The following is a 13207-nucleotide window of genomic DNA, read 5'->3' on the forward strand; positions in this document are numbered from 1 at the left end:
CTTTTTTCCTTTGCCTTTTGAGACATGTCTTGAAAGAAGTTGCTGTAGCCAATGTTGAAGAAGTTACTGCCTATGTTCTACTCTAGGATTTTGATAGATTGCTGTCTCACATTGAGGTCTCTCATGCATTTCGAATTTATCTTTGTGTATAGTTTAGGGGAATGGTTGAGTTCCATTCTTTTATACATAGCTGTCCAGTTTTCCCAGCACCATTTATTGAAGAGACTGTCTTTTTTCCACTGGATGTTTTTTTCCTGCTTTGTCGAAGATTATTTGACCAGAGAGCTGAGGGTCCATAATCTGGGCTCTCTACTCTGTTCCTTGGTCTTTATGTCTGTTTTTGTGCCAGTGCCATGCTGTCTTGGTGATCATAGCTTTGTAATAAAGCTGGAAGTCAGGCAACATGATGCCCCCAGCTTTGTTTTTCTTTTTCAACATTTCCTTAGCGATTTGGGGTCTTTTCTGGTTCGATACTAATGTTAGGATTGTTTATTCCAGCACTTTGAGAAATGTTGGTGGTATTTTGACTGGGATGGCACTGAAATTATAGATTGGTCTGGGCAGTATAGACATTTTAACAATGTTTATTGTTCTCATCCATGAGCATGGAAGGCTTTTCCGTCTTTTTGTGTCTTCTTCAATTTCTTTCATGAGTGTTCTGTAGTTCCTCGAGTATAGATCCTTTACTTGTTTGGTTAGGTTTATTTCCAGGTATCTTATGGTTCTTGGTGCTATAGTAAATGGAATCGATTCTCTAATTTCCCTTCCTATAGTTTCATTGTTAGTGTATAAGAAAGCAACTGATTTCTGTACATTGACTTTGTATCCTATCACATTACTGAATTGCTGTATGAGTTCTAGTAGTTTGAGGGTGGAGTCTTTTGGGTTTTCCATAAAAAGTATCATGTCCTCTGTGAAGAGGGAGAATTTGACTTCTTCATTGCCAATTTGAATACCTTTTATTTCTTTTCGTTGTCTTTTTGCTGTCGCTAGGACTTCTAGTACCATGTTGAACAACAGTGGTGAGAGTGGGCATCCCTGTCTTGTTCCTGATCTCAAGGGGAAGGCTGTCAGCTTTTCCCCATTGAAAATGATATTTGCTGTGGGTTTTTTGTAGATGGATTTTATGAAGTTGAGGAATGTTCCCTCTATCCCTATACTTTGAAGCGTTTTAATCAGGAACGAATGCTGGATTTTGTCAAATGCTTTTTTCTGCATCAATTGAGAGGACCATGTGGTTCTTCTTTCTTCTCTTATTGATTTGTTCTAATACATTGATTGAATTGCAAATGTTGAACCACCCTTGCATCCTAGGGATAAATCCCACCTGGTCATGGTGGATAATCTTTTTTTTTTTTTTTTAAAGATTTTATTTATTTATTTGACAGAGAGAGATCAGAAGTAGGCAGAGAGGCAGGCAGAGAGAGAGAGGAGGAAGCAGGCTCCCTTCCGAGCAGACAGCTCGATGCGAGGCTCGGTCCCAGGATCCTGAGATCATGACCTGAGCTGAAGGCAGAGGCTTAACCCACTGAGCCACCCAGGCGTCCCCTGGATAATCTTTTTAATGTACTGTCGGACCATATTAGCTAGGATCTTGTTGAGAATGTTGGTGTCCTTACTTATCAGGGATGTTGGTCTGAAATTCTTCTTTTTGATGGGGTCTTTGCCTGGTTTGGGGATCAGGGTAATGCTGGCTTCATAGCAAGAGTGGAAGTTTTCCTTCAGTTTCTATTTTTTGAAACAGCTTTGAAGAGTAGGTATTATTTCTTCTTTGAATGGTTGGTAGAATTCCCCAGGGAATCCTTCGGGTCCTGGACTCCTGTTTTTTTGGGAGATTTTTGATCACTGCTTCAATCTCGTTACTAGATATTGGTCTATTCAGGTTGTCAGTTTCATCCTGTTTCAGTCTTGGAGGTTTATAGTTTTCCAGGAATGTGTCCATTTCTTCCAGGTTGCTTAGCTTATTGGTGTATAACTGTTGATAATAATTTTTGATGATTGTTTCTATTTCCTTGGTATTAGTTGTGATCTCTCCCCTTTCATTCATAATTTTATTAATTTGGGCCCTCTCTGTTTTCTTTTGGATTAGTTTGGCCAGTGGTTTACCGATCTTATTAATTCTTTTAAAAAACCAGCTTCTGGGGCACCTGGGTGGCTCAGCTGGTTAGGCGGCTGCCTTCAGCTCAGGTCAGGATCCCAGGGTCTGGGATCAAGCCCCACATTGGGCTCCTTGCTCAGCCGGGACCCTGCTTCTCTCTCTGCCTGCCACTCCCCCTGCTTGTGATTTCTCTCTCTCTCTCTGACAAAGAAACAAAATCTAAAAAAAAAAACAAAACCAGCTTCCAATTTTGTTGATGTGTTCTACTGTATCTCTAGTTTCTAACTCATTGATTTCTGCTCTAATCTTAATTATTTCCCTTCTTGTGTGCGGGGTTGGCTCAATTTGTTTTTGATTTTCTAGTTCTTTAAGGGGTATAGAGAGTTGGTATATTCAAGATTTTTCAGGTTTTGTTTTTGTTTTTGTTTTTGTTTGATTAAGGCTTGGATGGCTATGCATTTCCCCCTTAAGACCTCCTTTGCCTTATCCCATAGGTGTTGGACCAATGTTTCTTCATTCTCATTGTTTTCCATGAATTGTTTAAGTTGTTCTCTGATTTCCTGGTTGTTCTTGAGCAGGATGGTCTTTAGCTTCCAAGTGTTTGAATTCCTTCCAAACTTTTTCTTGTGGTTTGGTTCCAGTTTCAAAGCATTGTGGTCTGAGAATTTGCAGGGAATAATCTTAATCTTTTGATATCAGTTGAGCCCTGATTTGTGACCCAGTATATTGTCTGTTCTGGAGAAATTTCCATGTGCACTTGAGTAGATGAGTATTCTGTTGTTTTAGGCTGGAATGTTCTGTATGTATCTATGAGGTCCATCTGGTCCAATGTGTCATTCAAAGCTCTTGTTTCTTTATTGATTCTTCGCTTAGACGATCTATTACTGAGAGTGGTGTGTTAAGATCCCCTACCATTAATGTATTCTTACCAATATGACTTCTTATTTTGATTAACAGTTGGCTTATGTAGTTGGCTGCTCCCATGTTGGGGGCATAAGTATTTACGATTATTAGATCTTCTTGGTGGATGGATCCTTTAAGAATGGTGTGATGTCCAACAGATGAATGGATAAAGAAGATGTGGTATATATACACAATGGAATACTATGCAGCCATCAAAAGAAATGAAATCTTGCCATTTGCGACGATGTGGATGGAACTAGAGGGTATCATGCTTAGCGAAATAAGTCAGTCGGAGAAAGACAACTATCATATGATCTCCCTGATATGAGGGAGAGGAGATGCAACATGGGGGGTTAAGGGGGTAGGAGAAGAGTAAATGAAACAAGATGGGATTGGGAGGGAGACAAACCATAAGTGACTCTTAATCTCACAAAACAAACTGAGGGTTGATGGGGGGAGGGGGGTTGGGGGGGGGGGTGGGATTATGGACATTGGGGAGGGTATGTGCTATGGTGAGTGCTGTGAAGTGTGTAAACCTGGCGAGTCACAGACCTGTACCCCTGGGGATAAAAATATATGTTTATAAAAAATAAAATTAAAAAAAATGATGTGATGTCCTTCTGTATTTCTGACTAAAGTTTTTAGCTTAAAGTCTAATTTATCTGACATGGGAATTGCTACCCCAGTTTTCTTTTGAGATCTGTTGGCATGAAAGATGGTTCTCCATCTCTTCACTTTCAGTCTGGATGTATCTTTAGGTTCAAAATGTGTCTCTTGTAGACAGCATATGGATGGATCCTGTTGTTTTGTCTGATCTGCAACCCTGTGCCATTTTATGGGAGCATTTAGGCCATTCACGTTGAGATTGATTATTGAATGGTAAGTTTTTATTGTCATCATGTTGCCTGTGAAGTCCTTGTTTCTATAGATTGTCTCTGTGAATTTCTGTTCTATGTTACTCTTGGGTTCTTTCTTCTTTTATAGAACCCCCCTTAATATTTCATGTAGTACCACCTTGGTGGTCACATAATCTTTTAAACTTTGCTGGTCTTGGAAGCTCTTTATCTCTCCATTGATTCTGAATGTCAGCCTTGCTGGATAAAGTATTCTTGGCTGCATGTTCTTCTCATTTAGTGCCTGAATACGTCTTGCCAGCCCTTTCTGCCTTGCCAGGTCTCTGTGGACAGGTCTGACATTATTCTGATGGTTCTCCCTTTGTACGTAAGGAATCTCTTCCCCCATCTACCCTTAAGACATCTTCTCTGAATTTACCACTTGTGAATTACACAGTCACATGCCTGGATGACTTTCTACCCTCATTGATCTTGGGTGTTCTCTCTGCCTCTAGGACATGAACCCTAACTCCATTCCCCAGATTAGGGAAATTTTCATCCACTATTTGTTCAACTATATCTTCTAGTCTTCTCTCTCTCTCCACCTCCTCAGAGATCCCAATAATTCTGACACTGGAATGTTTCATGGCATCATTTATTTCCCTAATTCTGTTTTCATGGCTTCTAAGCTGTTTGTTCCAGGCCTCCTCCTGATCCTTCTTTTCTATTAGTTTGTCTTCTAGATCACTAATTGGATCTTCTGTCTTGTTTACCCTAGCCGTTAGATTATTTAGATTAGATTGGATCTCACTGATAGCATTTTTAAGTTCTGCCAGATCAACTCTCACTTCTGCCCTTAGAGATTCTATCCATTGCCTGGATAATTGTTACCCTGAATTCTATTTCCGACGTATTGTTTATGTTCATATCCAATAGTTCTGTGGCAGAGATCAGAGTTTCTGGATTCTTCCTTTGTTGGGTGTTCCTCCTCCTAGTCATTTTGGTGAGTGGTGGCTCAGGGAATGTATTAGCTGAATACATCAACCACGGTCCAGGCAAGGTGCACTCTGGAAAGTTTCAGAGCAATTGGAAGTCACCACCAAAAAGAATGAAAAAAGAAAAAAGAGAAAGAAAGAGAAAAAGAAAAGAAACACAGCCAAAATGAGCCTCAAAAGTAAGATTTATAAGGTACAAAACCAAAAACAAACACAAACAAAAAGACTGACAAAAGTAAAAGGGAAAAAAACCCCCACCCAAAACGAACCCCGAGAATAAGATTTATATAGTACAAAAACAGATACACAGAAACACTGACAAAATGAAAAGATGGGAAGGGGGTTATAAACCCTCAGTGTGGCTGAGGAAGGTTATTTTGGTTCTTCCTGGGTGTATCTTGTTATCTTTGTTAAAGGACTCAACTTTCCAGAGATACAGGGAAATTAAAACTGGTTTATATATAAGGGTAGTACTGAATAGGGGGAAAGGACTACCTTGAAGCTTATATCTATATTAAAAAAAGAAAAAGAAACTCAGGTATATGTATGAAAAAAATTCAAGTTAAAAAGTTATTATGGAATATGTTGTATTAAGTATCTAGTTGTAATGGTAAGTAGGTTAAAAAAAGAAAAACAAGAATTGTGAGAACGAATTAAAAAAAAAAGTTGTGTCTATGAATTATACAGGTTTGGGGGCAATACCGGGAGCTTAATATATTGCTTTCCCCTGATGTTGGGGTTTTACAGTTTCATGGGGACCCTGTGGTGTTTGTCCTCTCATTCTTTTGGCTTGTCTTCTGGGGGAGGGGCCTGCCGCATTGTTTTTCAGTCAGTCTTGCTTGGGCTGAGTCCCCCTGGCCCCTATCAAGGGGCTGGGCTCTGTGGAAACTGGTTCTTCAGGCTTTTGTTCTCTGGAGGTTTTTGTTTTTTGGCGGCTTTTTGTGCCTTTTTGGAGGGTCAGAGCAAAGCAAACTGTCTGCACCCAGACCTCCGCCTCAGAGAGAAGCCTTAGCCTGCTCCCCTCTGGGTGGTCCAGAACACACAGACTCCCCCTCTGCAGACTCCACTGAACAGCACAACCTCCTATAGGCAGTGTGCTCCCCCAGCCACCGTCTCAGTGGTCGCCCAAGGCCCGGCTAGTCTCTGCACCCCCATGCCACTAAAATCACGAGCGGTATTCTGGGTGAGCCTGAACCCAGGTGACTGCCGCTGTTGGGACAGCTCTCTGGGGTCCAGGCCCATGCCCAATGCACTCAGACCCAGAGGCAGTGCAGGTGGCAGAAGGCTGTAGGCCCAGGGACCACCAGATGCCCTCCTCCCCCGGTGGGCTCAGGTGTGGGTGGGCATCGGCTGTGTTTGCACTGGGACTGTGGGCTTGGTTCCGTGCCTGTGGCCACCTGATCCCACCACTTGCCCCTTAAGACCCTTTGTTCTTTTTGAGTGCTGTTAACCAGACTCCAAGTTACTGCTGGTCCCCAAGCCCAGGGCACTTTTGTGTTGGGGTATTACTTTCCAATGGGTCACTCCTGGTGGCTCCCTCTCTTTTATCCTCCCTAGATATAAGTCCAGGTGCTCCCACTCCACTGACCTCTCCACTGATGATCTTCTGCCCCCGTAGAGATCCAGAAGTGTGTAATCTTTTATCTCGGACTGATTTCATGGGTGTTCAAAGTGTTCTGGTAGATATTTATCTCAATTCAGGGGAAGGGTTGAAATGGGATCTCCTACTCCTCCGCCATCTTGCCCCTCCTCTTGAGAAGTTCTTTATAGACCTTTGACATCAGCCCTTTATCTGTAATGTCATTTGCAAATACTTTCTCCCATTCCGTGGGCTGCCTCTTAGTTATGTTGACTGTTTCCTTTGCTGTGCAAAAGCTTTTGACCTTGATGATGTCCCAAATGTTCATTTTTGCTGTTGTTTCCCTTGCCTTTGGAGACGTGTCTTGAAATCAGTTACTGTGAGGTAACTGTCTACGTTCTCCTCTAGGGTTTTCATGGATTCCTGTCTCACATTGAGATCTTTCATCCATTTTGAGTTTATTTTTGTGTATGGTGTAAGGGAATGGTCCAGTTCCATTCTTCTGCATGTGGCTGTCCAGTTTTCCCAGCACACTTATTGAAGAGACTGTCTTTTTTCCATTGGATATTCTTTCCTGCTTTGTCAAAGCTTAGTTGACCATAGAGTTGAGGTTCCATTTCTGGAGTTTCTGTTCTGTTCCATTGATCTATGTGTCTGTTTTTGTGCCAGTACCATGCTGTCTTGATGACCACAGCTTTGTAATAGAGCCTGAAGTCAGGCATTGTGGTGCCCACAGCCTTGGTTTTTGTTTTTCATTCTTCTCTTGGCAATTCAGAGTCTTTTCTGGTTCCATGCAAATTTTAGGATTTTTTTTTTGTTCCAGGTCTTTGAAAAATGTCAATGATATTTTTTTTTAAAGATTTTATTTATTTATTTGTCAGAGCAAGCACAGGCAGACAGAATGGCAGGCAGAGGCAGAGGGAGAAGCAGGCTCCCTGACGAGCAAGGAGCCCGATGCGGGACTCGATCCCAGGACACTGGGATCATGACCTGAGCCGAAGGCAGCTGCCTAACCAACTGAGCCACCCAGGCGTCCCTGTCAATGATATTTTAATAGGTTTGGCATTGAAAGTGTAAATAGGTCTGGGGGAGATAGACACTTTAACAATGTTTATTCTTCCAAACCTTGAGCATGGAATATTTTTCCATCTTTTTGTGTATTCCCCAATTTCTTTCACAAGTGTTCTGTAGTTTCTAGAGTATGGATCTTTTATCTCTTTGGTTAGGTTTATTCCAAGGTATCGTAGGCTTTTTGTTGCTATTGTGAATGGAATTGATTCCTTAAATTCTCTCTCTTCAGTCACATCGTTAGTGTATAGAAAAGCAACTGATTTCTCTGCATTGGTTTTTGTATCCTGCCACATTACTGAATTGCTGAATGAATTCTAGTAATTTGGAGGTGGAATCTTTTGGGTTTTCCAGATAAAGTATCATGTCAACTGCGAAGAGGGAGAATTTTACTTCTTCTTTGCCAATTTGGATGCCTTTTATTTCTTTTTGTTTTCTGATTGATGTTGCTAGGACTTGTAATATGTTGAACAATAATGATGAGAGTGGGCGTCCCTGTCTTGTTTCTGATCTTAAGGGGAAAAGCGCTCAGCTTTTTCCATTGAGAATGATATTTGCTGTGGGTTTTTCATAGATGGTTTTTATGAGATTGAAGAATATTCCCTCTATTCCTATGCTCTGAAGAGTTTTAATCAGGAACAGATGTTGTATTTTGTCAAATGCTTTTTCTGCATCATTTGAGAGGATCATATAGTTCTTGTCTTTTCCTTTATTGATGTGCTCTATCATATTAATTTGAGAATGTTGAATCACTCTTGCTTCCAGGCACAAAACCCACTTGGTCATGGTGAATAATCTTTTTAATATCCTGTTGGATCCTACTAGCTAGGATCTTGTTGAGTATTTTGGCATCTATGTTCATTGGGGATATTGGTCCGTAATTCTCTTTTTTGATGGGGTCTTTGCCTGGTTTTGGGATCAGGGTAATGTTGGCCTCAAAGAAGGAGTTTGGAAGTTTTCCTTCATTTCTATTTTTTGGAAGAGTTTCAGTAGAATAGGTATTATTTCTTTTTTAAATGTTTGGTATCATTCCCCTGGGAAGCCATTTGGCCCTGGGCTCTTGTTTTTTTGGGAGGTTTTTGATTACTGTTTCAATTTCATTATTGGTTATTTGTCTATTCAGATTGTCTCTTTCTTCCTGTTTCAGGCTGCTAGGAAGGCATCCATTTCTTCCAGGTTGCTTAATTTGTTCGTATACAGTTGCTGGTAATAATTTCTAATAATTGTTTCTATTTTCTTGGTGTTAGTCATGATCTCTTCCCTTTGATTCTTGATTTTATTAATTTGGGTCCTTTCTCCTATCTTTTGGATAAGTTTGACCAGTGGTTTATCAGTCTTACTAATTCTTTCAAAGAACCAGCTTCTAGTTTCATTGATCTGGTCTGTTTTTCTGGTGTCTATTTCATTGATCTCCGCTCTAATCTTTATTATTTCTCTTCTCCTGCTTGATTTAGGTTTTATTTGCTAACCTTCTCCAGTTCCTTCAGGTGTAGGGTTGACTTGTGCATTTGAGATTTTTCTGCTTTTTTGAGAAAGGCTTGGATGAGTATGTATTTCCCCCTTAGGGCCACCTTTGCAGTATCCCATAGGTTTGGGCCTATGTGTTTTTGTTCTCATTGGTTTTCATGAATTGTTCACATGATATTTTTAAAAATTCTCTTATCTTTTGTTTGACTTTTTGTTCAAGAGTGTGTTGTTTAATTTCCTCATATTTGTGAATTTTCAGCTTTCCTTTTGTTGCTGATTCCTAGTTTTATTCCATTGTTGTCAGAAAAGGTACTTGGTAGGATTTTAGTCCTCCTAAATGCTTAATACATGTTCTGTGATATAATGTGGGATCTGTCCTGGAGAACATTCTGTGTACAATGGGCAAGTGTGTTGGTTGCCACTGGGCAAAGTGTTCTGTGTTGGCTCCACTTGGTCTGTCGTGTTGTTCAGGTTTGCTGTTTCCATATTGATGCTCTGTCTGGATGTGGAACATTGAAGTCACAAATACTCTGTTGCTATGTGTTTCTCCATTCAGATCTGTCAATGTTTGCTTTATATGTTTAAGAAAAAAAATGTTGGGTGCATATTCGTTTATAATTGTAATATCTTCCTGGGAGATTGACCCTATTACCATGTAATCAACTTCTTTGTCTACTATGACAGTTATTGAATTGATTATCTGATAAAAATATAGCCACCTTTTCTGTCTGCTCCTGGAATATCTTTTTCCATCCCTTTACTCACAGCCTACGTGTGTCTTTAAATCTATAGTGAGTCTCTTGAACACAGCATATAGTTGGATCTTTTTTTTTAACTTAATTTTTCAGTGCTCCAAGATTCATTGTTTATGCACCACACCCAGTGCTCCATGCGATACATTCCCTCCTTAAATACCCACCCTCCTCCCCTCCAAAACCCTCAGTTTGTTTCTCAGAGTCCACAGTCTCTCATGGTTCATCTCCCCCTCCGATTTCCCCCAACTCCCTTCTCTTCAGCTCCCCATGTCCTCCATGTTATTCCTTATGCTCCACCAGTAAGTGAAACCATACGATAATTAACTCTCTCGCTTGACTTATTTCACTCAGCATAATCTCCTCCAGTCCCATTCGTGTTGATACAAAAGTTGGGTATTCATCCTTGCTGATGGAGGCATGTACTCCATTGTATATATGGACCATATCTTCTTTATCCATTCATCTGTTGAAGGGCATCTTGGCTCTTTCCATAGTTGGCGATTGTGGCCATTGCCGCTATGAACATTGGGGTACAGATGACCCTTCTTTTCACTACATCTGTATCTTTGGGGAAAATACACAGTAGTGAAATTGCAGGGTCATAGGGTAGCTCTATTTTTAATTTCTCAAGGAATCTCTACACTGTTTTTCTTTTTTTTTTTTAAGATTTTATTTATTTATTTGGCAGAGAGATCACAAGTAGGTGGAGAGGCAGGCAGAGAGAGAGAGGGAGGAGGAAGCAGGCTCCCCACCGAGCAGAGAGCCCCATGTGGGGCTCAATCCCAGGACCCTGGGATCATGACCTGAGCCCAAGGCAGAGGCTCCAACCCACTGAGCCACCCAGGCGCCCCCCCCACCACTGTTTTCAAAACCACATTGAGATCCCACTTTACACCAGTTAGAATGGCCAAAATTAACAAGACGGTAAACAACAAGTGTTGGAGAGGATGTGGAGAAAGGGGAACCCTCCTACACTGTTGGTGGGAATGCAAGTTAGTTCAATCTTATTTTATTTTTTACTAATGTGCATTTCTTTATTGGCAAAGGGGCCTACAGAACCAAGACCACTCCGTCTCTACCCTTTTCCCTGTAAAAATAAACTCTATCCTTCCTCTCCCTGCTTTGTCTGCTTTTCTGCTGGGGCCCAGGAGGATCAGTCAGCCCCTAAGACTTGTGCCCCAAGACACAAAGAACCAGCATCCCCTGTACATACAAACCATACACAGTTCACCTCTGAGCCGAGGGAGACCAGGAGGCAGCAGGAGGACTTGTAAAGGCCCTCAGCCTTCCACTAAGAGCGGAGCACGGTTGGCCGGTGATGGTGGGCAGCAGTACTGGGAGCAGCAGCACGAGGAGCATTGGGGGGGGGCAGCTCCTGAGGGTGCGGCTGAAAGGAGTGGAGTCCACTGAGTGGGCCTCAGAGAGAAGTGGGGGAGCAACCACCCAGGCCCTGTGTGATCAGAGTGAGGCAGACACAGGAACCCCCAAAGCCACCAAGTCAAGTGATCTTAGGACTAGAAGAGACAGACTCCTTCCTGCGGGAGCTGCCCACCCCCCAGCCTCCTGCAGGCAGGGGGACCTGGAAGGATGTGCCAGTGAATGGTGGGGGCTCTGCTGCAGGTAGTGGTACGCCCAAAGCAGAGGCACAATGTGGTGTTTGAGGGAGGACCGGGACGTGCATCACCTGTGGTGTGGCGGCGTTGGACCCACCCAGCTGGCATCTGCCTTCTGTAAACCTGGAACAACCAACCTTGCTGGGCAAGCTGCCCCAGGTCCTGGCGACAGCCGGCCACTTCTCCCCAGCCCCAGGTCGCCTGCACCTCACACAGCTGTCCGGGGTTCACGGGGGAGCCAAAGGCGAGCTGAAACGCTGCAGGAAGTGACGGATGCGGAGAGTGCCTAGCGCGAGGGGTCGGGCACCAGCTCCTCACGAGAGCGCTCCGGGGTGCAGACCGAGCTCCGCACCTGGGCAAATCCCACAGAGAAGAGCTGGCGTTGGGTGAGCCCCACCGTGGGCAGCCGCTGCTCCCCGCGCTTTCCCAGCCGAGCTCCGCAAGTGTTAGAGGCTGCCTCGGGCTCCCTGTGGCCAGTGGTGCTCACCCCAGCAGCTGGTGGCCGGTGAGCCTCCCCCAGCTGACGCGGTACTGGCTGTGCTTCCTGCCCCTCCGTGCAGGTCCCGTGATTCTGGAAGGCTGCCAGTGAGTCATTCCGCCACAGGTTCCCTTCCTTGTCCTATTCAGTCCCCGGGTCACCAAAGGTGTCAGCTCATGGCCCATCGCCATGCCGATGCCACCAAAGTTCAGGACCTTGGGGTGGTTATGGGTGCAGAACGGGGTCTGCAGGATGCTGGCAGGGAAGACGGTTCCCTTCTTGGTTGGACGGTGGTCGGCCTTCACTGTCGGGGGGTCATGCTCCACGGGTCCTGGATGGGAGGCTTGTGGGCCGGTCAGCCATCACCTTAGCAGGGACGTTGTGCAAATCGAACACATTCTGGAGGGGGGGTCTCGGAGACTTCCTGCCCATCGCAAACATCATCCAGCTCTTTGGGCTCCAGGACGAAGTCCAGGGAGCCAGTGCCCTCATAGACGGTGTCTGCTTTCTCCCTGGCTGCCTGATGGGGCTTCTCATCCGTCCGAGCAGCTGCCCCGGGGCCTCCTCAAGGTGATCCCGCTGATCACCCCCTCAGCAATTTCCTTGCTTTGCCGGTCAAAGGTGGCTGCCGCAGAGAGGGAGCCCCGGGTGAAGCCAAGTGCGACATCCGTGTTGGAGACACAGGTCTGCTGCCTCGGCTCACAGGACTTCTTGGTGCCAGGGAGGGTCTCCAGCAGCTTCTCTGTGTAGACTCAAAGCAGCGGTTCACACTCTGGGTCGTCTTCTGCACCAGGTGAGAGTTCAGGATGCTTGGCTCTATGTGGCTGATGAGCTCTGACACTTGCTGCAGATAATCTGTCCTGTAGACCGCCAAGCGCTCAGAGTCCGCCAGCTCTAGTGGGGACGGCAGGAAAGACAGAAACTCCAGCCAACCTGTGGAGGGGGCCAGGACCTATGGCTCTGCCATGTTCATGGTTGGATCTTATTTTTAGAAATCTGTTCAGCTGTGCTGTCTTTTGGGGACTATAATCCATTTAGGTTTAAAGTAATTATTGATGGGGTGCCTGGGTGGCTCAGTGATTAAAGCCTCTGCCTTTAGCTCAGGTCATGATCTCCGGGTCCTGGGATCGAGCCCCGCATTGGGCTCCGTGCTCAGCAGAGAGCCTGCTTCTCTCTCTCCCTCTGCCTGCCTCTCTGCTTACTTGTGTTCTCTCTCTGTCAAATAAATAAATAAAATCTTAAAAAATAAAGTAATTATTGATAGGTGAGGGCTTTGTATTGTCCTGTAGAGCATTTGTCTCTTTCCTCTCTTGCCATCTTTCTGACTTTTAGATTACCGTAGTGATATACTTTGATTCCCTTCACTTTTTCTTTCGTGTATGTTCCCCAGGGATTTTCTCCGTGTTACCCTCAGGCTT

At 44.0% G+C, this 13207-nt stretch overlaps 1 pseudogene; it reads right to left on the reverse strand.

The window, feature by feature from the left end:
- Positions 1 to 10978: 10978 nt before the first annotated feature.
- LOC125088590 (endothelin-converting enzyme 2-like) lies at positions 10979 to 12762 on the reverse strand (annotated as a pseudogene).
- Between the last annotated feature and the right edge of the window lie 445 nt (positions 12763 to 13207).

This window comes from Lutra lutra, chromosome 17 (assembly GCF_902655055.1).
Source record: "Lutra lutra chromosome 17, mLutLut1.2, whole genome shotgun sequence".
In the NCBI taxonomy this organism is placed as follows: domain Eukaryota; kingdom Metazoa; phylum Chordata; class Mammalia; order Carnivora; family Mustelidae; genus Lutra; species Lutra lutra.